General features: G+C 40.5%; 1 pseudogene; it reads left to right on the forward strand.

Moving 5' to 3' along the window:
- The first annotated feature begins 15,436 nt into the window (after positions 1-15,436).
- LOC127521076 (GTPase IMAP family member 7-like) lies at positions 15,437-21,272 on the forward strand (annotated as a pseudogene).
- Positions 21,273-24,506: the final 3,234 nt, after the last annotated feature.

A 24,506-nucleotide genomic window follows, 5' to 3' on the forward strand; every position in this document is an offset into this window, starting at 1 on the left:
TGTTTGATGAATGTGTTTTTTTTTGTTAGTTAACATGAACTAAAATGAACAATACTTCTACAGCTTTTATTAATCTTAGTTAATGTTAATTTCAGTATTTACTAATAATTTTTTTAAATCAAAAGTTGTATTTGTTATCATTAGTTAATGCATGAACTAACATGAACAATGAACAACTGTATTTTTTTTATTAACTAACATTAACAAAGATGAATAAATACTGTAACAAATGTATTGCTCATGTTAGTTCAATGTTAGTTAATGCATAAACTAAAGTTAACAAGCGAGACCTTATTGTAAAGTGTTACCATTGTAGATCTTCTACTTTTTTTGTATGAGAAATATGCATGAGATCCTTTATCCACTGTTTGTCTATATATATATATATATATATACATACATACATACATACATACAGGTGCTGGTCATATAATTAGAATATCATCAAAAAGTTGATTTATTTCACTAATTCCATTCAAAAAGTGAAACTTTTATATTATATTCATTCATTACACACAGACTGATATATTTCAAATGTTTATTTCTTTTAATTTTGATGATTATAACTGACAACTAAGGAAAATCCCAAATTCAGTATCTCAGAAAATTAGAATATTACTTAAGACCAATACAAAGAAAGGATTTTTAGAAATCTTGGCCAACTGAAAAGTATGAACATGAAAAGTATGAGCATGTACAGCACTCAATACTTAGTTGGGGCTCCTTTTGCCTGAATTACTGCAGCAATGCGGCGTGGCATGGAGTCGATCAGTCTGTGGCACTGCTCAAGTGTTATAAGAGCCCAGGTTGCTCTGATAGTGGCCTTCAGCTCTTCTGCATTGTTGGGTCTGGCATATCGCATCTTCCTCTTCACAATACCCCATAGATTTTCTATGGGGTTAAGGTCAGGCGACTTTGCTGGCCAATTAAGAACAGGGATACCATGGTCCTTAAACCAGGTACTGGTAGCTTTGGCACTGTGTGCAGGTGCCAAGTCCTGTTGGAAAATGAAGTCTGCATCTCCATAAAGTTGGTCAGCAGCAGGAAGCATGAAGTGCTCTAAAACTTCCTGGTATACGGCTGCGTTGACCTTGGACCTCAGAAAACACAGTGGACCAACACCAGCACCAAATGACATGGCACCCCAAACCATCGCTGACTGTGGAAACTTTACACTGGACCTCAAGCAACGTGAATTGTGTGCCTCTCCTCTCTTCCTCCAGACTCTGGGACCCTGATTTCCAAAGGAAATGCAAAATTTACTTTCATCAGAGAACATAACTTTGGACCACTCAGCAGCAGTCCAGTCCTTTTTGTCTTTAGCCCAGGCAAGACGCTTCTGACGCTGTCTGTTGTTCAAGAGTGGCTTGACACAAGGAATGCGACAGCTGAAACCCATGTCTTGCATACGTCTGTGTGTAGTGGCTCTTGAAGCACTGACTCCAGCTGCAGTCCACTCTTTGTGAATCTCCCCCACATTTTTGAATGGGTTTTGTTTCACAATCCTCTCCAGGGTGCGGTTATCCCTATTGCTTGTACACTTTTTTCTACCACATCTTTTCCTTCCCTTCGCCTCTCTATTAATGTGCTTGGACTCAGACCTCTGTGAACAGCCAGCCTCTTTTGCAATGACCTTTTTGTGTCTTGCCCTCCTTGTGCAAGGTGTCAATGGTTGTCTTTTGGACAACTGTCAAGTCAGCAGTCTTCCCCATGATTGTGCAGCCTACAGAACTTGTTACAGTGTAGGTGGTGTAGAGACGAGGCGAATACGGAAATCCACAATAATACGGGTATTTAATCAACAAGGAGCAAGTAACACAACCATACACACTTAGGAACAACGTAAGAACTGACAAAGGAGTGCAGGGAGTGAGTCCAACTTAAAGGGAGTGCTGACGAGGACAACAGGTGCTGGGAACTGATGAGGGAAGTGCAAACAGGAGTGCGGAACAGGAGGATTCTGGGAAACGGAGTCCGGGAAGGCGTGGATGTGACATTACCTCCCCCTCCCCGGAAGGCGTGTCCTCATGCCTCAGATGAAACAGCGGGGAGGGGGGGGTGGGCACCCTGGAGACCTACAGGCAGGTGCGGGGGGTGCAGGCGGGTGCGGAGGTCTCCAGGGCGGGTCAGGAGCCTTGGCAGGCCACGGAGGGTCAGGAGCCTTGGCAGGCCACGGAGGGTCAGGAGCCTTGGCAGGCCACGGAGGGTCAGGAGCCTTGGCAGGCCACGGCGGGTCAGGAGCCTTGGCAGGCCACGGCGGGTCAGGAGCCTTGGCAGGCCACGGCGGGTCAGGAGCCTTGGCAGGCCACGGAGGGTCAGGAGCCTTGGCAGGCCACGGAGGGTCTCTTAGCCCACCCCCATCTTTCCCACCCACAGATACCCTTCCCCCCCCAAAAAAATATTTTGGGAGACTCAGGGGTTCAAAGGGCTCGTGGGTTACTGGAGTGGGTTCAGCGGCGGTTGGGGTGGGCTCGGCGGCGGCTGGAGTCGGAGCGGGCTCGGCGGCGGCGGCGGCTGGAGCGGCTGGCTCGGCGGCGGCGGCTGGAGCGGCTGGCTCGGCGGCGGCGGCTGGAGCGGCTGGCTCGGCGGCGGCGGCTGGAGCGGCTGGCTCGGCGGCGGCGGCTGGAGCGGCTGGCTCGGCGGCGGCGGCTGGAGCGGCTGGCTCGGCGGCGGCGGCTGGAGCAGATTCGGCGGCGGCTGGAGCGGCTGGCTCGGCGGCGGCGGTTGGAGCAGATTCGGCGGACCCTTGAGCGGGCTCGGTGAGGGCTGGCACATGGAAGGCTGAAACAAGGTCGAGGAGATTGGGAGCTGGTTCAGCCCAAAAGTCTATTAACCAGTCCTCCGTGTCCAGGACTGGCATCTTGGGCTGCACAGTGACAGGCAACTCAGGAGACTCGGGCTGCACTGAGGCATTAGACTCAGGAGTCTGGGGCTGCACGGAGGCAGAAAACTCAGGAGACTGGGGCTGCACGGAGGCAGAAAACTCAGGAGACTGGGGCTGCACTGAGGCATTAGACTCAGGAGTCTGGAGCTGCACGGAGGCAGAAAACTCAGGAGACTGGGGCTGCACGGAGGCAGAAAACTCAGGAGACTGGGGCTGCTTGGCGGCCTTCTTCCTTTTCTTTGCCGGCTTGGGGTTTGGGTCCGGCAGGACACCAGGAGAACACCCACTGGAGGGGTAGACGGAGGAAACCGGCGGTTGGCGAACTGGCCAGGCCGCCTGTTTTTCTGTGGGGACTGGACGAGGAATACATGACTTTTCTTGAACCTCTTCAATTACAAAATCAGAACAATTCAGAAAGAGAATCAGATTAATTGTCTCGACTAGGGAAAAAAAACACGCTGGTTCAATAAAACGAATCATGTTCTCGTCCAGCCCCGCTAGAAAACAAGCGTTGAACGGGGCATCTGGCCAGTTCACCAAATAAGCAAGCTCTGTAAATTCCTCCACATACCTCTCCAGCGGGCGACCGTCCTGCCGGCATCCACACAGGCGATCCACAGCTGAAGCTTGCTGGGGAGGCTCGGGAACCAGGAATAATCCCATAATTGTTGTAGACTTCCAAAGGTTGGGTCAGTTCTTCTGTTACAGTGTAGGTGGTGTAGAGACGAGGCGAATACGGAAATCCACAATAATACGGGTATTTAATCAACAAGGAGCAAGTAACACAACCATACACACTTAGGAACAACGTAAGAACTGACAAAGGAGTGCAGGGAGTGAGTCCAACTTAAAGGGAGTGCTGACGAGGACAACAGGTGCTGGGAATCCGGGGAGATGGCGGGAAGACTGATGAGGGAAGTGCAAACAGGAGTGCGGAACAGGAGGATTCTGGGAAACGGAGTCCGGGAAGGCGTGGATGTGACAGAACTAGACTGAGAGACCATTTAAAGGCCTTTGCAGGTGTTTTGGGTTAATTAGCTGATTAGAGTGTGGCACCAGGTGTCTTCAATATTGAACCTTTTCACAATATTCTAATTTTCTGAGATGCTGAATTTGGGATTTTCCTTAGTTGTCAGTTCTAATCATCAAAATTAAAAGAAATAAACATTTGAAATATATCAGTCTGTGTGTAATGAATGAATATAATATACAAGTTTCACTTTTTGAATGGAATTAGTGAAATAAATCAACTTTTTGATGATATTCTAATTATATGACCAGCACCTGTATATATATATATATATATATATATATGTGTGTGTGTACACACACACACACACACACACCTTATGTCATGTACCTTATTTTACATTTTTGTTATATGTGCTATGTTTTGCTGCTGTATAATGTTGTTGTGCAAAGAATGTTTAAACTATCTATTATCTGAATGGAGATAATACTCTAGAAAATGCGAGATTACAAGAAATCTGAATTTTTCCCTTGCACAGATTTTTAATATCTGTAGTCCTGAAATGTTTAACTTCAATTGTGTGGGCGGTGAAGTTAGCACGCAAGCTAGCATGATAAATATTTGTTGAAAGGACACAAACAAGTATATTGCTGCTGGTAATAATAACCACAAACTGTAAATCAGTGATTAAATCAGACAACAGAGATAGAGGGAATGAAAAAATAAGATAAAACTTGGGCTAAACTTGAAGGCGAGGCCTTGAAGAAAGCATAAGAAAAGCTGAATAATAATCACATGCGGCAGGCAAGATGGCAAGCTGAGAGAAGGACTTCAATTTTTGGTCAAGTCTTTCAATTACTGACCAAATTTGTGAAAAAACTTTTTATAGGCTAAGTCAGTTCAGCTCCACTGGACACTAATTTCTCTTTATTAAAGAAAATAATGCAGTTTTAAATAATGCAATTTAAAAATTGGTCTATTCTAATGGTACAAAATAGACTTATTTTAATATATTAAGTGCTATGATTCCCTTGGTTGGAAAATATTGTATATCTCTCCTCTAATTTAAAGGTTTTAACAGAAAGTATCCATTTAGTTTTTGTTTGGCTTCAAGATTACATGTCTTCATCACAGAAAAAAAAAAAAACCACTGTAATTATACATTTAAATAATATTAGTAATATTAATTAACTTCATGTACTTTACGGTTAGAGATTGGTTTGGTTTAGTTGCATGTAATTATGCATAAATTATTATTATAGTAACACATGTAACATATGTAACAATAACACTGTAAAAAAAAGTGTTACTTAAAACAACATAACAAACAGCTTTTGCATTTTGTTTGCACTCATCATATCAGATGGTATATATATTGTGCTACACAAGAGTTAATATTCATAATTAATCTATGAATGTTTTAATGTGAGTTTATTCTTTGAATGAATCATATTTCTAAATAGAGATTAGACAAGTTTCATAAGCACACTTATACTCTCCCGCCAATGAAAATATGTTTTAATGCAAAAACATGGATTTTCATTCAGTATGTTTGCAACATTCAGTTATGCTTTCAAATCATATCACAATGTATCTTCTTAAAAAGACATTTAAAACCATCAACCAATTTAAAATGTGTTCTGTCTCAAACACTTATACTTTTTCGATCCTTGAGTCATTGTGCAGTTTACTGAGTATTTAATAGAAAAGTGAAAGAATATCAGAGAACTTATCTTGTGCTTTGATCACTAAATGGAATTCAGTTTAAATGTAAATATAAGATGTAATTGTGACTCCATGCCATGTTTTATTTATTTAATGCCTCTTGTTTTTGCACTCTAACCAAGGATATTTGGATTAAAATCTTCAGCTTGACTTTTTGTCCATAGATGTTGCCGGGTCATTTGTCTATATTTTAAATGTTGCCACAAAAAATAAATAAATAAATAAATAAAATTGTAAATTAAATTATACATAATTTCCTTTGCATGTGTGTGAATTGAGTGCATTTAAGTTGACTGCCTGAGGTTCAGAACCACAGGTGTGCATAACAGCCAAAGAACAATATACAATAGACATTCAGAAGATGCTTCCTAGCTATTGGCCAACAGGTGTCTATTATAAGAGAATAACATACATTCTTTTGTAATTTATATTCAATCAGGTCAAATATATATATAATATATTAATTATATATAACATATTAAGTGGTAATTACCTGGAAGACTGCACTGTCTATACAACGTAAACATAGGAGACTGACACGGAAGAGAAGAAATTGTTGATTAAAGTCAATATTTTTGTTTTGTTATTTGCGCGCAAAAAGTATTCTGGTCGAACCACTGTAGTTACGTGGACTATTTTAACGATGTTTTTACTACTTTTCTGGACCTTGAATGTGTTAATCACGTTGCTTTCTTTTGGGGATCAGAAACCTCTCAGATTTCATCAAAAATATCTTAATTTGCATTCCGAAGATGAACAAAGGTCTTACGGGTGTGGAACGACATGAGGGTGAATTAATGACAGAAATTTCTTTTTGGGTGAACTTACCCTTTAGTTTTGATTTATCTCTCATCTGCCCGTGACCCACGAGCAATTACTTGGAATGTTTTTTTTTTTATTACCCGACCTGCGGATTATCCGCAGTGCCCGCAGATATAACCGTGATCAGTGCACCACTACTTGTTAGTCATTAGTCTCTATATATACAGTGGGTACGGAAAGTATTCAGACCCCCTTAAATTTTTCACTCTTTGTTATATTGCAGCCATTTGCTAAAATCATTTAAGTTCATTTTTTTTCCTCATTAATGTACACACAGCACCCCATATTGACAGAAAAACACAGAATTGTTGACATTTTTGCAGATTTATTAAAAAAGAAAAACTGAAATATCACATGGTCCTAAGTATTCAGACCCTTTGCTGTGACACTCATATATTTAACTCAGGTGCTGTCCATTTCTTCTGATCATCCTTGAGATGGTTCTACACCTTCATTTGAGTCCAGCTGTGTTTGATTATACTGATTGGACTTGATTAGGAAAGCCACACACCTGTCTATATAAGACCTTACAGCTCACAGTGCATGTCAGAGCAAATGAGAATCATAAGGTCAAAGGAACTGCCTGAAGAGCTCAGAGACAGAATTGTGGCAAGGCACAGATCTGGCCAAGGTTACAAAAAAAATTCTGCTGCACTTAAGGTTCCTAAGAGCACAGTGGCCTCCATAATCCTTAAATGGAAGACGTTTGGGACGACCAGAACCCTTCCTAGAGCTGGCCGTCCGGCCAAACTGAGCTATTGGGGGAGAAGAGCCTTGGTGAGAGAGGTAAAGAATAACCCAAAGATCACTGTGGCTGAGCTCCAGAGATGCAGTCGGGAGATGGGAGAAAGTTGTAGAAAGTCAACCATCACTGCAGCCCTCCACCAGTCGGGGCTTTATGGCAGAGTGGCCCGACGGAAGTCTCTCCTCAGTGCAAGACACATGAAAGCCCGCATGGAGTTTGCTAAAGATGGTGAGAAATAAGATTCTCTGGTCTGATGAGACCAAGATAGAACTTTTTGGCCTTAATTCTAAGCGGTATGTGTGGAGAAAACCAGGCACTGCTCATCACCTGTCCAATACAGTCCCAACAGTGAAGCATGGTGGTGGCAGCATCATGCTGTGGGGGTGTTTTTCAGCTGCAGGGACAGGACGACTGGTTGCAATCGAGGGAAAGATGAATGCGGCCAAGTACAGGGATATCCTGGACGAAAACCTTCTCCAGAGTGCTCAGGACCTCAGACTGGGCCGAAGGTTTACCTTCCAACAAGACAATGACCCTAAGCACACAGCTAAAATAACGAAGGAGTGGCTTCACAACAACTCCGTGACTGTTCTTGAATGGCCCAGCCAGATCCCTGACTTAAACCCAATTGAGCATCTCTGGAGAGAGCTAAAAACGGCTGTCCACCAACGTTTACCATCCAACCTGACAGAACTGGAGAGGATCTGCAAGGAGGAATGGCAGAGGATCCCCAAATCCAGGTGTGAAAAACTTGTTGCATCTTTCCCAAAAAGACTCATGGCTATATTAGATCAAAAGGGTGCTTCTACTAAATACTGAGCAAAGGGTCTGAACACTTAGGACCATGTGATATTTCAGTTTTTCTTTTGTAATAAATCTGCAAAAATGTCAACAATTCTGTGTTTTTCTGTCAATATGGGGTGCTGTGTGTACATTAATGAGGAAAAAAAATGAACTTAAATGATTTAAGCAAATGGCTGCAATATAACAAAGAGTGAAAAATTTAAGGGGGTCTGAATACTTTCCGTACCCACTGTAAATAGACCTCATGTTTCCATTGCCTCTTGTCTAGTATTGTTTCAGCTGATGGTGAGTTTTGTTTCATGTTCATGCTCAAGTCCAGCTCATGTATCAAGTCATGCCAAGTTTTTGTTTACTTTGTATCTGTTCACATTGGGATTTAATAAATACTGCACATGGATTCAACTCTGCTCGCCTTCAGTGGACTACTGGACTACTACAGAACACTAGATCTAACATATGAACCCAGCAGTTGCTCTCTTTTGACTACGCCAGGGGAATTGCCCTGTCAAGGAATATGTGGTGGAATTTTGTAAACTGTGCTGGTAGCTTTAATGATGTTGCATTGAAGGACATTTTTCGAAGGGAGTATTTAAATGAATCCATCTGCTCAAGGTTACCTGGAGGGAAAATCCACTGGTCTCTGGAGCAATATATCAATCATGCCTTGTTATCAAGTGGTTTTTCACATACTGTGGGAATTGCGGATGAGGGGCCCTGCAATCTGCAACGCCAAAGCCTGTTTACGTCATGCCTGCTAAGCCGGAGTCTGTTCACGTCATGCCTGCCAAGCCATAGCCTGTTCACATAATGCCTGCCAGTTCGATGAATCAGTCTCTCTAAACCCCTCCTTTCCGTGAGCCTACACTGCTCTGATTGCTCAGATGGCCCAATCCTTTGTGATTGGTCTACTGCATGCACCCATTGCCATAACTGAATGACAGCTATCAATTCGCAAGACATTGTATACAATGTATGGACAGAAAAGATAGCCGTATCAATTTGAGCCGAAGTCCAACGATGAAACGTCTGAAGTAGTCGATCAACCAGAAACTGATTCGGAATCATGACTGGAGTACAACGTTTCTATATGGTAAGTGTCACCTTAGTTAAGACATGATAGCAGTGTCACTGTTATACTTAATGTAGGTGCACCTGTGGGAACTGTATCAGAATGCCAAGCGAAGCTGAAAACCTTTAACATAAGATAAACATTTAGGCCAGATGTGTACAGACTTTTTCGTCATAACTATTAACAAAGAAAAATGGCTATATCATTGTTTGACATTACAATGTTTACAGAGAGAATACTTCAACTAGTTAGCGCGGACTAACATCTTAACTTCCTATTACAATACAGATAGAGCTCCACTCTACTGTAATAATAAAAATGCAAAGGAAAAAACAGTTTGTTCTGTATGCTGTAAACTCCCAGGTTAGCCAAGCACAAACGTGAATAGCTGATAATGCATTAGACTTTGTAAACAAAAGTCTTGCTCCATCCTTGATCATTACTCCAAGTAATAAGACAGACAAGCTGCATTAATCGACACATTTTTAGACAATATTGGACCCACATCTGAATAGCAGAACTACAGAAACGTGAGTTAGCCGGTTAGCAGGAGACAGACTAGGATGTATGTTACACAACATAACATACAAAACTACGAATTTTGAATGATCGCTAGAAAATATAAACATCAATTATTAATCACACTTACAGGTTGAGATTCAGAGGAGCAAGCTGGTCCAAATAAACTGGGCATTGATCCATATTTTAAGACCAAGCATTTTGTGAATCCAGCGTTAAACTCCCCGAGGTTTGAGAAGCAGTCGTAAAATGACGGGATTACAACAAAAGATTGTACTGCTGTGGTATTGTTGAAAAAATTTATTTTCCCGGCGTGCGCGTTCGCAATAAGTGGGCGGGAAATATGCTAATGTTTCCTTTGCAGGATGTTTTCATTCACTTAGAGCAGGGGTTCCCAAACTTTTCAGCCACCGACCCCCAAAATAACGATGCCAGTGACTCGCGACCCCCACTATATTTGGAGGTGTTTAAAGTATACAAACTTTGTGCGCAATGGCGCACACGCATTAACGCCTGTTTCACACATACTCTGTTTGCAATGCGTATGCGGTGCGTATTTTTTTTTCCGTGCCCATATTAACGGATTAGAGCATTCATACTGCACATGGATGCAGTCCGGCAGTGCGTTCCAGGAGCGGTACGTCTGTAGCAGTGCAGCGATCATTTACACACAGTCTATTTTTGCTGTGCTGCACCACGCTGAATTAAAATGATAGCGCATTGTTCGCATTAAAATAAACATGTAGCGACGCCAAAAACTAGTAATTTCACCATAGATGCATATAATTTAAAGTCTCTGTTACACAGTCAACATGTGGCTTTGCCTCGGGTAAAGCAAGGAAAATGGCACCTTACCTGGCATAGGTGAACAAGGAGACATAAAGATAGCACTCGCCTCTTCGTGAAGGTGGAAAAACAAAGTTCTTTATGACCTGAGGGATTTCTTGTAAAAAGATTTAAAAGGAAAAAAAAAAAGACTAGAGTCGCCTGTTTTTGTCTATTTTAAGTTTTAATTTATAAATGTTTTATAAATTAAATTTTAACATAAAGCTTATGTTTAAATGTTTTGCCACTTGCGTGAGCAACGTAATATATAAATCAAAAGTATTACTTCATATAAAGTAATGAATTGAATAAAACGTTTAAATGTAGTGTGTTTAAACGTGACATCTATGAAATATAGTGTATACAAAAAGAATCGCAATGCTGACAGGCCATGTTCAGTAACAATTGAAATAAAAATAAGTAAATGTTGTGTTTTGATAAACAGCCACGGATCAGTTGCGCACTGAAAGCACAATAGCAGCCATATGCATATGTACTGCAAAGGCATGACGGTGGTGCTTCTCCGCTCTCCTCCGCTGGCCTCCCTGCGTTGTCTTTGGTCGATATTAACTAACGTTTCATTTCGACAAAAATAATATCCAAAGCTTAAAGCCTAAAGAATTACCTACGTGCACATGTCGGAATGTTTAACATGGTGCTGTAAATTGACCTGCTACAAATGATGCTGTTGCTAATATGTCGTTAATCTGTCGTAATCACCTCAGTCACGGTCGAGGGGAAGGAAAATCAAAAGGTTGATTTTTACTAAATTTTTAGTATTTTGTTACAATTATTTATAAAATATGCTATTTCTAATCATTAAAAAAAATTTTTTTTTTGACTTCTGGAAATCATCTCACGACCCCTCCCTCGATGTCTCACGGCCCCCCGGGTCCCACTTTGGGAACCACTGACCTAGAGCTATGTTACACACTACATGAAAGGTAATTTTCAAAAATCCATAATAGGGGTACTTTAATGTCCTGGCTCCCATACCAATGACCATCAAACTAGAGCCTCATCATGTCATGGCCGCCATGCCAGAGCCTCGTCACGTCATGACTGTCGTGTCAGGGTCTCCCAAAGGGGGGAGGTGGAGGGTATAATATTCCTGGCCACACAGGCTGGTCCTGTGTCAACCGTGGCCCACAGTCCTGTGGTTCCAAGTCCTGTGGTGCCAGAGTCCCTGCCACTGCCACTGCCATCTACGCTGCCTGTAATGGGAGTCGCCATCTGGTGTGTGTGTGCCGCATACACTCTTCCTGAGGTGTAGCACCCACTCCTCAAAATCTCGCTCAGCAACTCCTTGCCCTGGTAGCCTTAACTTTCAGCTAGTAGTATCATCACAAGCCCGTCAGACTACAGATGACCATAGGCCCCCTCCTCCGCCATGCCCCTCTTACCCAACCTGTGTCAACAGTCCATGCATCTCACGCATCCTCCTGGCCATGGCCAGTTTCCTGCCACATCTCAAGTACGAGCCTTGTATAACCTCATGTACCCAGCCTATACACCGCCACGTCAACCCTTGCCTGGTGTTGTGTGTTATCCTGCTCAGCCAGCATACAATGTGCAGCCCCACCTCCTGACATCTGCTGCCCCTCTAAGCCAGCTAGTTCCTCCTGTTGACCCCCAGCAGTCAAACTATAGGAGGATAGAAGGTCCTTCTTTCCCTGATCTCATGAGGGAAGATGAAAGCCAGTACCTGATGCTAAAGATGGCCCTATCCAACTTGATAGATCCAAGAGAATCAGAACAATATAAATACCACATCCTGTTGGATCATCTAAAGGTAGATCAGGCTAGGACACTTGCATGGGCTTATGTTTATGCCTCAGATCCTTACACTCAAGCTATACGGACCCTAGATGAGCATTATGGTCAACCTAGACAGCTTGCTTTGAAGGAGCTCCGAGCTATAATGGAAATGCCTGTTATTCGAACAGGTGATGGTAGAGGCTTAGACCAATTTGCCCTCAGACTTCAGGCATTAGTGGGTCTCCTTCAGTCCATGGGCCCTGAAGGTCTCTCTGAGCTTACCTGTGGTTCACATGTTGAGCGGCTTCTAGAGAAGCTTCCCCATGAGCAGTTCTGCCAGTTTAAGAGATGTATGAGTTTGAGTAGACCAGGTCCCCTCTCCTATAACCTCCTGGATTTTTCCAACTGGCTACAACAAGAAGCCTGCTGCCAGCCTAGGAGAGAAAGAATACCTCAGCCTATCAGGCAGCCTATCCATCAGAAGTCGTCAACCTCTCACCCATTAAGAGGTACATCCATACTCCATGGTGCCAAAACCTCCTCTCCTGTGACCTCCACTAAAGCCCAAGTTGCCCCATTTAAAGCTAATAAACATCTCCCCAATGCCTCATCTGAACGCTGTCCAGTGTGCGCCTACTGTAACTCCATTGAACATCATGTCAGCAAATGTGATGATTTCCTCCAACTCACCAAAGACCAGAGAACTAAGTGGATCAAAGAACAGAGACGTTGTTGGCGATGTGCTCGAGATCACTTTGCAACCCAATGTGACCTGAAGGGACGCTTCAGCCAGTGCAACGGGAAACACCTACACATCCTATGCTACATCAACCAGAGGCAAGTGCAAAATCTATATCTTGACCACTCTAGTGATTGCAATAAAGTACTACTGAAAGTAGTTGAAGTGACCCTGCGCAATGGAGACATGTCCTTAGACACTTACGCCATACTGGCACTTACAAAAAAGAACTGCAGTATATTGAAGTAAGACTGCAGTAAAACTGCAATACAAAGTAGTATAACTGCAGTATAATTAAGCACAAGCATAGATTTGTAGTATAATGAAGTATAATCACAGTAAAACTGCAGTTGTATTGCAGCTATACTGCAATATTCTATACAGTTTTCTATATGTAAAACCTGCAGTAATCTTTTGTAACGGGGATGATGGGTCCGAAAGAACAATCCTTCTGCACCCTGCTGCTCAAACACTTCAGCTAGAAGGAAAATCTGAGAGCCTAAAGCTGAGAACTGTGAGACAGGATGTCCAGACTCTTAATGTGTCCTTCACCCTTATTCCTAAAGCGCATCCGAATAAATCCTATGTCATCAGTCAAGCTTTCACTGCTGACCAACTATCCTTGTCTGAACATTCTCACCCTGTGAAATCCCTCCAGCGGCGCTACTCTCACCTCTGTCAGCTTCCTCTCAAACAGCTTAATAATGTAAGACCCCTACTCCTCGTAGGGGCTGATCAAACACACCTTATTACCCCAACACAACCAGTGAAATTGGGCCCTCCTGGAGCCCAAGCAATCAAGACTCTCCTCAGCTAGACACTGCAGGGTCCTGCAAGAGATCTCGCTAGCTCTCCCTCTGCTTGTTCTCACTATATCTCTTTTAAATGCCCACCTGATGACATCCACCACAATGTACAGAAATTATGGCTGCTAGATGCATTACCTCAGAGAAGCATGAAAGCTGTGGTTCGATCCAAACAGGATCAAGAGGCAATGCACCAGCTTGAGACCCAAACCAAACCCCTGGTCCCCTCTGAAGGCCCCCAAGGAGGCAGTTATGTCCCGTCTCCAGCAGCTGTGAAAGGCGACTCTTTCAGAACCCACAACAGGCAGAGACCTATACCAGAGAGATCCAGAAACTGATTGATGCTGGGTATGTCAAGAAGTTGTCTTCATCTGAAGTGGAAGATGTCCCTGAGTCTTGGTACATACCCCATCACATTGTGCATCATAATGGTAAAGACCGCATTGTGTTTGATTGTTCCTTCTCCTACTGAAATCAGTGCCTGAACTCACAGTTGCTTCCTGGACCAATCCTTGGGCCTTCCCTCCTTGGAGTTCTGCTCCGTTTTAGGCAGCACAAGACTGCAATCAGTGGAGACATCAAATCAATGTTTCACCAGGTGCACCTGTTACCCCAGGATAAACCTCTCCTGTGATTCCTCTGGCGTGACATGGACTGCAAAGCTCCTCCAACTGTGTATGAATGGCAAGTTCTCCCCTTTGGCATGACCTCAAGCCCTTGCTGTGCCATTTACATCCTCCAGAGGATCATCAAAGATGCACAGGCAGATGAGTGCATTGACCATTCCATACACAATTGCTTCTATGTGGATAACGTTATAGGAACGTTAAAATAACGTTATAGGAATGTTAAAATAACGTTAGGGGAACGTTAGAATAATGTTATGGGAACGTTAAAATAACGTCAAGGGAATGTTAGAATGACGTTATAGGAACATTAAAATAACGTTATAATAATGTTAAAATAACATTAGGGGAACGTTAGAACAACGTCACAAGAAGGTTAAAATAATGTTATAGGAACGTTAAAATAATGTCTGGGGAACGTTAGAATAACGTTATTAGAACATCAAAATAACGTCAGGGGAGCGCTAGAATAACGTTATAGGAATGTTAATAACGTTAGCGGAACATTAAAATAACGTTAGGGGGATGTTAGAATAACGTTATAGGAATGTTAAAATAACGTTAGGGGAACGTTAGAATAACGATATGGGAACGTTAACATAACGTTAGGGGAACGTTAGAATAACGTCACAGGAATGTTAAAATAACGTTATAGGAAAATTAAAATAACATCAGGGGAACGTTAAAATAACATTATAGGAATGTTAAAATAACCTCAGGGGAACGTTAGAATAATGGTATTGGAACGTTTAGTGTGAAATAGTGTGAAAAGCACAGAAACATGATGTTAATCGAGAAGTTTTTGTTTACGGACCAAAAGAAGCATGTCTCGCTAAACTGTACAATTCAGTGGTAAGAAATAAATGTACTGCTACTTTAAGTCGAATAATTGTTTATTCATTTCTTAATGTCTGTTAATAAATTTCATATTTTAAAAAACATTGATTGTGTTGAATTCATTGTTATTTGGTGTTGAAGAAATTTAAAATCTGTGTAGGCTATACCCCGTGAAATATAGTAAATCCTAATCCTTTAAACATTAGAATAACATCAAGGGAACGTTAGAAGCTGGACGTCAAGCTCCACGCATTATCTCTGCTGTGAGCAGCTGCTTGACTTATCTTGTAGTGGCATCTTGTCTCCTGTAGATGGTAGTCTACACCAGATAACCCTTCGGTGAAGCAAGACTTTCAGGCTTTATTAAGAGTAAACGAAACTGTCCTTTTGACAGGAAAAAAAAAACGAAACCCATCTATGCTCGCACAATGTGCTCTTCATTTAGAAGTAAGTAACTTAATTTTTGCATCCATTAAAGAGAAAGTTTTATACTAACATATTAGAAACTTAATAAAAGGAATCTGCTGATTAAAGCGTAATTTTAAAGAGATAGCCAGAATCCGTTAGGGTAGATGTAGCTAAAGCTTGATTTAAAGCAGTAGCAAACAGAGTTGGTGTAAAACTAATACAGCACAAATTAGGAATACTAGCATTAAAAAAGTAAGGAGTATTTAGATTTCAACTTATTACATGGAATAATAGTAATACGGTGAACGGCAGGGGTACATGTTCGGTTCAGCTGTCGTGGCCACAACATGGGCAAATTCCAATCGCAAGTGAGCATCCCTATGCCCTACTCACTCCGAAGGGCAGAGCGCTTGGAGACTTTGGAAGGAGCAGGGCACGTGTGTGTCACCATGGCTATTTTTATCTCCACATTCACTCGCAAACTGGCATCCCAGCAGCGATTTTGGAGTGCGTTTAACTTCGTCAAGTGGGCGAGGGAGGTTTATTTGGACAGAGTGTCGACACCTCGATTTTGACCGAGGGAGCGAGCGAGTCTACTCACTGGCTGTGTTCAGAATGACACACTAGCTCATTGCTTACTGCTCAGTACACAGTGCATACTGCCTACTAGTTTTTTAAGAATAGTGTGTGAAATAGTATACAATATGCAACAAATGTTTCAGGGTAGTATGCTACAGTGTTGTCTCATGACAAACGTTGAACATTAATTTAGCAGAGCTGTCCAGGTTGTTACCTTACAAATAAATGTGCTGCTAACCATTCTTTTTACGTGAAATCGAGTGATAAACGGTCTTGATCTAACCCATAAAAAATCTGTTTGTTGGTTTAAAGTCAAGTTGATTTGGTGAAATCATGTTTTTTACTTAAAATCAGTTAATTAGGTTTTATTTTGCTTGACAAAAAAATGTACACTGAAAAATGTTAACATAAAAATGTGCTTAATGTGTAACGTAAATTAACTGGTTTGATTTAAGTCAAAAATATAATTATATTTGAATCAAATTGACTACACTTAGTGCATAGATCATAAATCATTACTAGGCCTATTGTTTATTCTGGGACACTTTTGTCTCTGTTAACTCGGGATGAGAATGCAAAAATGAGAAAGATTTGTTTATGTTGAATGTAATGGTCTAAATAGCCTAAGTGGTCTAAAGCTCTCATTAATTTACAAAAGGTTCAATTGATCGTATTACTAAACGATGGTTTATAGCCAAATTGAACTCATTTCGTAATTGATGATCTTTACACAGTTATTGAATGGATTTAAAGGGATAGTTCACCCAAAAATGAAAATTATCCCATGATTTACTCACCCTCAAGCCATCCTAGGTGTATATGACTATCTTCTTTCAGACGGGTTCTGCCAGTAGTGGGCAACGTAAGCAATGATGTACATCCGAGTAAACGAGATGGAGGAAATATGGCGTTAAATGATGGACAAAACAGCGTAAGCGCATAAACACAGCACGCAAGTGAATTACAGCAGTGTGAGCACAGTGACAAAGCTCACATGTAAAATGTATACTTGCAGAAATTCGAGCACAAAAAATATGATTGTGCAAACAAATCAACACGTGAGGAGAAATAACAAAACTGCGAGTCCTGACAGGTCTCACACACGCAGAACTGACCACAAGCGTGAGCTCTATTCTGCATGCTTGTGCAAATCTGAACACGCGCACGAGCTGAAATCTTCACACACAGGAGTCAGTTTTGACAGGGGCGGGGACCAAACCTGTGTTGAAGGATTAGTTCACCCAAAAATGAAATTTCTGTCATGATTTACTCACCCTCATGTTGTTCCAAACCCGTAAGACATTTGTTCATCTTCGGAACAAAAATTAAGATATTTTTGATGAAATCGGAGGATTTCTGATCCAAACATAGGCATCAACGTCATTGCACCTTTCAAGGCCCAGAAAGGTACTAAAAGTTAAATAGTCAACTTGACTGCAGTGGTTCAACCTCAATGTTATGAAGTGACGAGAATACTTTTTGTGCGCAAAAACAAAACAAAAATAATGACTTTAACAATTTGAACTGTTGTCATAGGCAGTAGACTGCAACGTTATTACCACTTTCAAGGTCCAAAAAGGTAGTAAAAACATCGTTAAAATAGTCCATGATTGTGACCACAGTGGTTCAACCTTAATGTTTAATTAATTATGTGAGTAATTAATGACAGAATTTTCATTTTTGGGTTAACTAACCCTTTAAACGCAGCCAGAGAAGCCATTTAGAATGCACTTGGCGAAGCGAGCAATGAAAGACCACATACTCATAGACCTTATTCAGAGCAGACAGCACCAGGAATGAAAGTGAAGCTGTGAGAGATACACATTTGGGAACAGCGCCACCTATGAGTCATGATATACGAAAAATTAAAATTTTTGCTAATAATTTTTGAATGAACTTTTCCATCAATTTTCCTGTCCGTCATATTCAAGCAAATGAAAAACAGTTTTTTTTTCGTTACTTGTCCAACAAATTTTGCCCAATTTTGTCCAAAATTTGTCCAAAGCCACACAGGAATGACTGAACGGATTTTTGATATTCGCTACCGTTCCCGAGAAATTCTTCTCCAAAGTTGACCATGCCTGTGTTACCTACATTAGCATTAATTTAGCTTAGCATGCTAATCTAGTTAACATGCTAAGTAATGCTTTCGTGTGCTTATTCTCACACTGAAAGCTCTCCTCAGCAGCCTGGTAAATGTGCGTCAACTGAGTGGCTCACTCTGCTAAGCCACAGGCCCCGAATCTTTCAGGTTGTGGGTTCAAATAATGTGTGGCACATGCCCAGGTACTGTGGCCAGAAAGTTGCTTCTGTTCCAGACATTGTGTCTTTCTAAGGCCCTGTTTACACCTGGTATTAAGATGCGTTTTGGTCGATTGGATCGCAAGTAGACGAGGGAGACGCATATCCGTTTACACCTGGTATTGTAATCCGTCTCTTTTTTCCACTTTCAACCACTTCTGTCCTGATTTCTTCGAGCGGAGGGTCTGTGGGTGGGTAAATGTATGTTTTTTTTTTTCAGGTTTTTTCAGATCTTTCGATCTAATGGACAAAATAAGCTTGCGCAATTTACATTTGAACGCACGGAGACAACGAAAAAAACACACGGAGAGCATCAGCTTTCATTTCTGCTCTGATAGCCGCAAGTCCATGCCGAATGTGGTGATTTTATGTTAGAAATCAGGAATGGTGAGAGAACATTGTGCTTGGTACAGTTTTTGTCTTCAAAACAAAGTTTAAATCCTGTCTGGCTAGCACATCTTAATACCAGGTGTAAACGTGTAAAAAGTGCATTAATATACCAAATATTAATTTTTAATTTAATATAATCATTTCTTAATAATTCCACACTTTTTTTGTCATCCTTGATTCAAAATAAAATATTAATTTATTAGTAATATCCATTTCTGTAATCCCAGGTTGCTGTGGTCACACAGGTTTGTTTACGCATTAAACTTGTGGCCACAAGAAAAATATGTTGTTCCCTCAAGGATCTCGAGGCCACGACTTCACATCATGTGGGCACAATATAAGGATGTTGTTACCTCGACAAAATGATCTCGTGGCCACGACAAAACTAAATGAACTGAACATGTCCCCTCCCGGTCACCTCCTGAACGTATAGCAAGAACAACATTTTTGTATGACTTTTTTATAGCTGTGCAGGACATTGCTCCTGGACCATCAACAAGGACTTCAAAGTCTTGGTTTTCAGCTTTCTCCACAATACTACTGGTGGTTTCTATAATTGTTGCAGCTATTGCAATAGGGATTCAGGTATGCTTAAAATGTATACTTTGTCCTTTTTCTACTCTAAGCTGATTATCTTTTTAAAATGTGTAAGCAGTGTTGGTGGTTACGCATTACAAGTAATGTGAGTTACATTATCAGATTACTTTTTTCAAATAATGAGTAAAGTAACGCATTACTTTTAGATTTAAATTAAATTAAGTTACTTTTTCAAATAAGTAACTCAAGTTACTTTGTTTTCCTATTTATTGACTGACAGCTCTCCTGTCCCCATGTTGAGTGAAATCAGGAGTTAGCTGAAAGGTTTGTTTGAGCTGCGCCCTCTACTGTAGAGATGTTAATTTGCATTTCCTTCACTTCTAGATCTTAAAGCAACAAAAACAAGATTTTGATGATATAGGTAAGGTTTTTTTTTTTTTTTTATCTTTTTGATATACATAAATATATTACAATATAAGCTCTGTAAGGAAGATGAATAGTGTTAAAAAGGTTTAATATAGGTTTATCTCATTGTTCTTTTAAATAAATTTAAATAAATTAGCAAGAGTTTGAAAAAATGATATCATTCTTGTTGATGTACAGTGCATCAAACAGGTGATCCACTCCGGATTCTTCTGGTTGGAAAAACAGGGGTGGGGAAAAGTGCAACGGGCAACACTATCCTGGGACAAAAGCTTTTCAAATCCGAGATATCATCCTCCTCTGTCACTGGACAGTGTGAAAAGTTTCATGCAACTATAAATGGCAGAAAAGTATCTGTCATTGACTCTCCAGGGTCTGTTTGACACCAGCTTAAATACATCTGAGGTGGTCAACAGAATTAAACTCTGTATTCCACTCTCTGCTCCTGGTCCACATGTCTTCTTAGTTGTGATTCAGCTGGGCAGATTCACGGATGAAGAGGCAGAAGCTGTTAAAATCATTCAAGCAATTTTTGGTGAGGAAGCCTCCACATACACCATGGCACTGTTCACTCATGGAGATCGGCTGGAGGACAAGAACATTCACACTTTTGTGCGGGACAGCCCAAAACTGCTCAGTTTCATCAAAAAGTGCAGTGGACGATACCACATGTTCAACAATAAAGAACAAAATCCTGAACAGGTCATTCAGTTGCTCGACCAGATTGATAAAATGGTCACTGGAAACGGTGGGCAGTATTACACCAGTGATATGCTTGAAAGGGTAGAGAGAGCAATTGAGAAAGAGAAACAGCGTATCCTCAAGGAGACAGAGGAGCAGAGACGGAGGGAGATAGAAGCTCTGAGGGCTAAACTTAAGGACGAGGCCTATGAAAAAGCATTTAAGAAGTTAATTGATGAATATGAGCAGCGGGCAAGATCCCAAGCTGAGGTAGACCTTCCATTCATATTCAAAGTGGTAAGTTCTTTGATTAATGCTTTAAGCAAATTCTTTTTTTGATCACCTTCTGATATGACCCACATGAAGAATTGACCACATGTTGCTAATGAAAAACTTAATTACAGAAGGCATTTAAAACATCACCATTTATATTTAAAGTTAAGTTTGCAAAGTTATTAATAAATAGAACTAAAGCACATGTGCACTGTACATTCTGGTGACAGGACATATTAAAGTTTAATAATATGAAAGTATGGAAATATGAAGTTGAATGTAAAATGATTGATAAATGTGTCTCTGTTATAAACTTGTTTATAAATGAAGCATATGTGTTGCCTATAAATTCTAGCTACTTGAGATCTTTCCTGTTTTCATATTTGAGAAATATGCATTGTGAGATTGTTTATCCACTGTATATTTATACAGTATAAACCTCTTGACCTTGCTATTGCTGTATGATATTGTTATGCAAAGAATGTTTAAACTTTAATCCCCAGAATGTTTCCCTTCAAGAAATATTAAAAATATAATTTGACAAAAAAAAATCGATGTTTTAGTATTATCTGAATGGAGAGAATGCTCATAAAAATACAAGAACGAAAGCTAAAGACTGAAGAATGCAAAAGGTGAGGATTTTGCCTGTGAAATCTGAATTTCCCTCTTGCATGGAATTTTAATTTCTGTATTTAATTTCCTGCTATAGTCCTAAAACTTTTGACTGAATTACTTTTATTATTCAGTGTGGGTGGTGCACGAAGAAGCAAATTTACCAAGTTAGTAGTTTATTGTTTGAAAAGAGGGCTGGCAACCTATGTAAACAAAACTCTACCTTATGGAAATAAGGAAAAGTTCAAATAGCGATGCTATTTACTCTAAGTGCAAATAGTGATGTAAGGCCCGCCCAATCGGCCCAATCGTCCCAACGGCAGTTTTCCCATAGGACGGGGAAGGTTTCTTGCGCGTTAAGTCTTTTCAGCGTGGCAAAGTAGTTTAATTCCAGTTAAACTATTATCTGACTCCATTTTATTATGACCTCAAATTTAGTTTAGAATGCCAATTGATTATTGGTCATTTGTATAATAGTTTAGCTACACATTTGATTATTCTATTTAACTCTTTAATCATATTGTACTCGTTCATTTGGATTCCTATAACGCTTTGAGTCTCGCACCGGCCGGGTATACGATCTCATACTCACAAACTCGTCAGCCTTGGTCATTAGACAGAGGTGATGACTAATATTCTAGAGGCCGTACCCACTTTGCTCATTCTAGAATACATTATTTAGTCCCCATAGATCTGAACACACTGAATTAAAGTATCTAACCAGAGGTCATAACCATTACCATAGAATCAAGCTGACCAGTTTAACTTCTCTAATGGTAACTTATATCATGCCATGGTTTCCCGTGTACACTTAGTTAGAATAATATTACAATAATCAGAGGGTGAGGCTCAACCTATTCAGATTGGTCCAACAACACTCTGTTGTTCTGAACGGAAAACCCATTATTAGCCTACATAGTCTTAAGTATACATAACTAAAGCCAATGTGTTAGTCGGAGGTCTAAAATATCAGTTGGTGTGCCCCACTGCTCCACCTAAGCTGTACTTTAGTCCGTTACTAACCTGAGCTTAGATTTGTGGGGTTATGGACTTAACGTAATCTACTAGAGTCAATAATTTCAGAATAAGTCAGAATAGAGTCAAATGTAACAATATATTAGTGAGGTAAATGTATCATGCCAATTACATAATCAATTCAAAGATGATCAATACAAAACCTGTAATTAAGTTTAATATAGGTGTATCATTGTTCTTTTAAATAAATTTAAATAAATTAGCAAGAGTTTGAAAAAATTATATCATTCTTGTTAATGTACAGTTCATTATCTAGGTGACCTGCTCCGGATTCCTCTGGTTGGAAAAACAGTGGTGGGGAAAAGTGCAACAGGCAACACTATCCTGGGACAAAAGCTTTTCAAATCAGACATATCATCCTCCTCTGTGACTGGACATTGTGAAAAGTTTCATGCAACTATAAATGTCAGAAAAGTATCTATCATTGATTCTCCGGGTCTGTTTGACACCAGCCAAATTAAACTCTGTATTCCACTCTCTGCTCCTGGTCCACATGTCTTCTTAGTTGTGATTCAGCTGGGCAGATTCACTGATGAAGAGGCAGAAGCTGTTAAAATCATTCAAGCAGTTTTTGGTGAGGAATCCTCCACATACACCATGGCACTGTTCACTCATGGAGATCGGCTGGAGGACAAGAACATTCACGCATTTGTGCGGGACAGCCCAAAACTGCTCAGTTTCATCAAAAAGTGCAGTGGACGATACCACATGTTCAACAATAAAGAACAAAATCCTGAACAGGTCATTCAGTTGCTCGACCAGATTGATAAAATGGTCACTGGAAATGGTGGGCAGTATTACACCAGTGAGATGCTTGAAAGGGTAGAGAGAGCGATTGAGGAAGAGAAACAAATCAAAGATGACAAATACAAAACATCAAATGCTCAGAAATAGAGTAAAAGATGCATACCTGACATGAGAAAAATGCACATTGCTGAGTGTCCTGGACACTCAGCAATGTGGGCTGATCTGACAACAGAATCATGCCCTGAGCCTCCTGCAACATCTCTTTAAATATTCAGACCAAGACAGGAACTTCTTTCAAATGGAAACATGAGTTTACAATGGAAATTTGCAATAATCAGGGTCCCAGACTGGGTAGTTTACACCTTTTTGGGGACAGAAAGCCATTTGCATGAAAGACCCTGTGAAAGGGGTCACACCTACCACAGAAAGCAAAATATCTCTAAACTCTTAAAACATTATTACCTTCTGGTTTACTTCTGTGGGAATGAGACCTTTGTACCAGTCGCATGGAGACATTTCAAATGATACCAAACATGTATAGCATTGTGTGATAATTGTTCACATTAAACCATACAGATTTTGGGTGAATTTCAGGTCATCTCCGCACATAGAGAGAAGAGATGGGGGAAGAGGGGGTGAAGGAAAGGAAATGTAGAATGTTCAAAACAAAGTGAAAAATAAAAGTATCTGATTTGTATGGTGTACAGGGATATTTATTGGCACAAGTCATCTTCTTTGGCAAAAAATCAAGGTTATATTAGCTATATAGACATTATTTTGGTTATCACATGCATAATTCATCATGGCCTATTAAGATAATCATTAAAATATATTTAAAGTACATCATGCATGTGTGCAGTTTTGGAAACATATATGACATACAAGAAATTCAAATCTATCCAGATTAGAAGTGCTTCTGCAAAGTAAGAAAGTTTACTGCTGCCTACAGGATTTTATATTAATAATAGTCTATTATTACCATACATTTAGGCAAACTTATAAAACGATATGCTTTTAAGACTCTCAAGGTAAAACAGAAACATAACAAAAACAGGCTATTTAAACGCTATTGGCTCGTTTGGCGTGTCCTAACGACACCTCTGGCAAATCATGGCTATATATTAATATCCATGTAATTCATGTATTCAAGTGAATATTCATGTAAGCTCCGCACAGTGTCACCGAATTATTTCCTTTATCCACACTAGTTCAATTTATGCTTATTTATTTAAGTGTCGAAAAAGCTTCCATGTAAGTTCTGGGTGCTTGCTGTGTGAAAAATCTATCAATAAACACATATGCTAAATGAAGTGCGTTTACAGTTTATGGTTTATAGGCCTACTTGCTGCTGCCTGCGCGTATTAATGTGTGAGGGGCGTGCACGGGAAGGG

Source organism: Ctenopharyngodon idella, chromosome 1 (assembly GCF_019924925.1).
Source record: "Ctenopharyngodon idella isolate HZGC_01 chromosome 1, HZGC01, whole genome shotgun sequence".
In the NCBI taxonomy this organism is placed as follows: domain Eukaryota; kingdom Metazoa; phylum Chordata; class Actinopteri; order Cypriniformes; family Xenocyprididae; genus Ctenopharyngodon; species Ctenopharyngodon idella.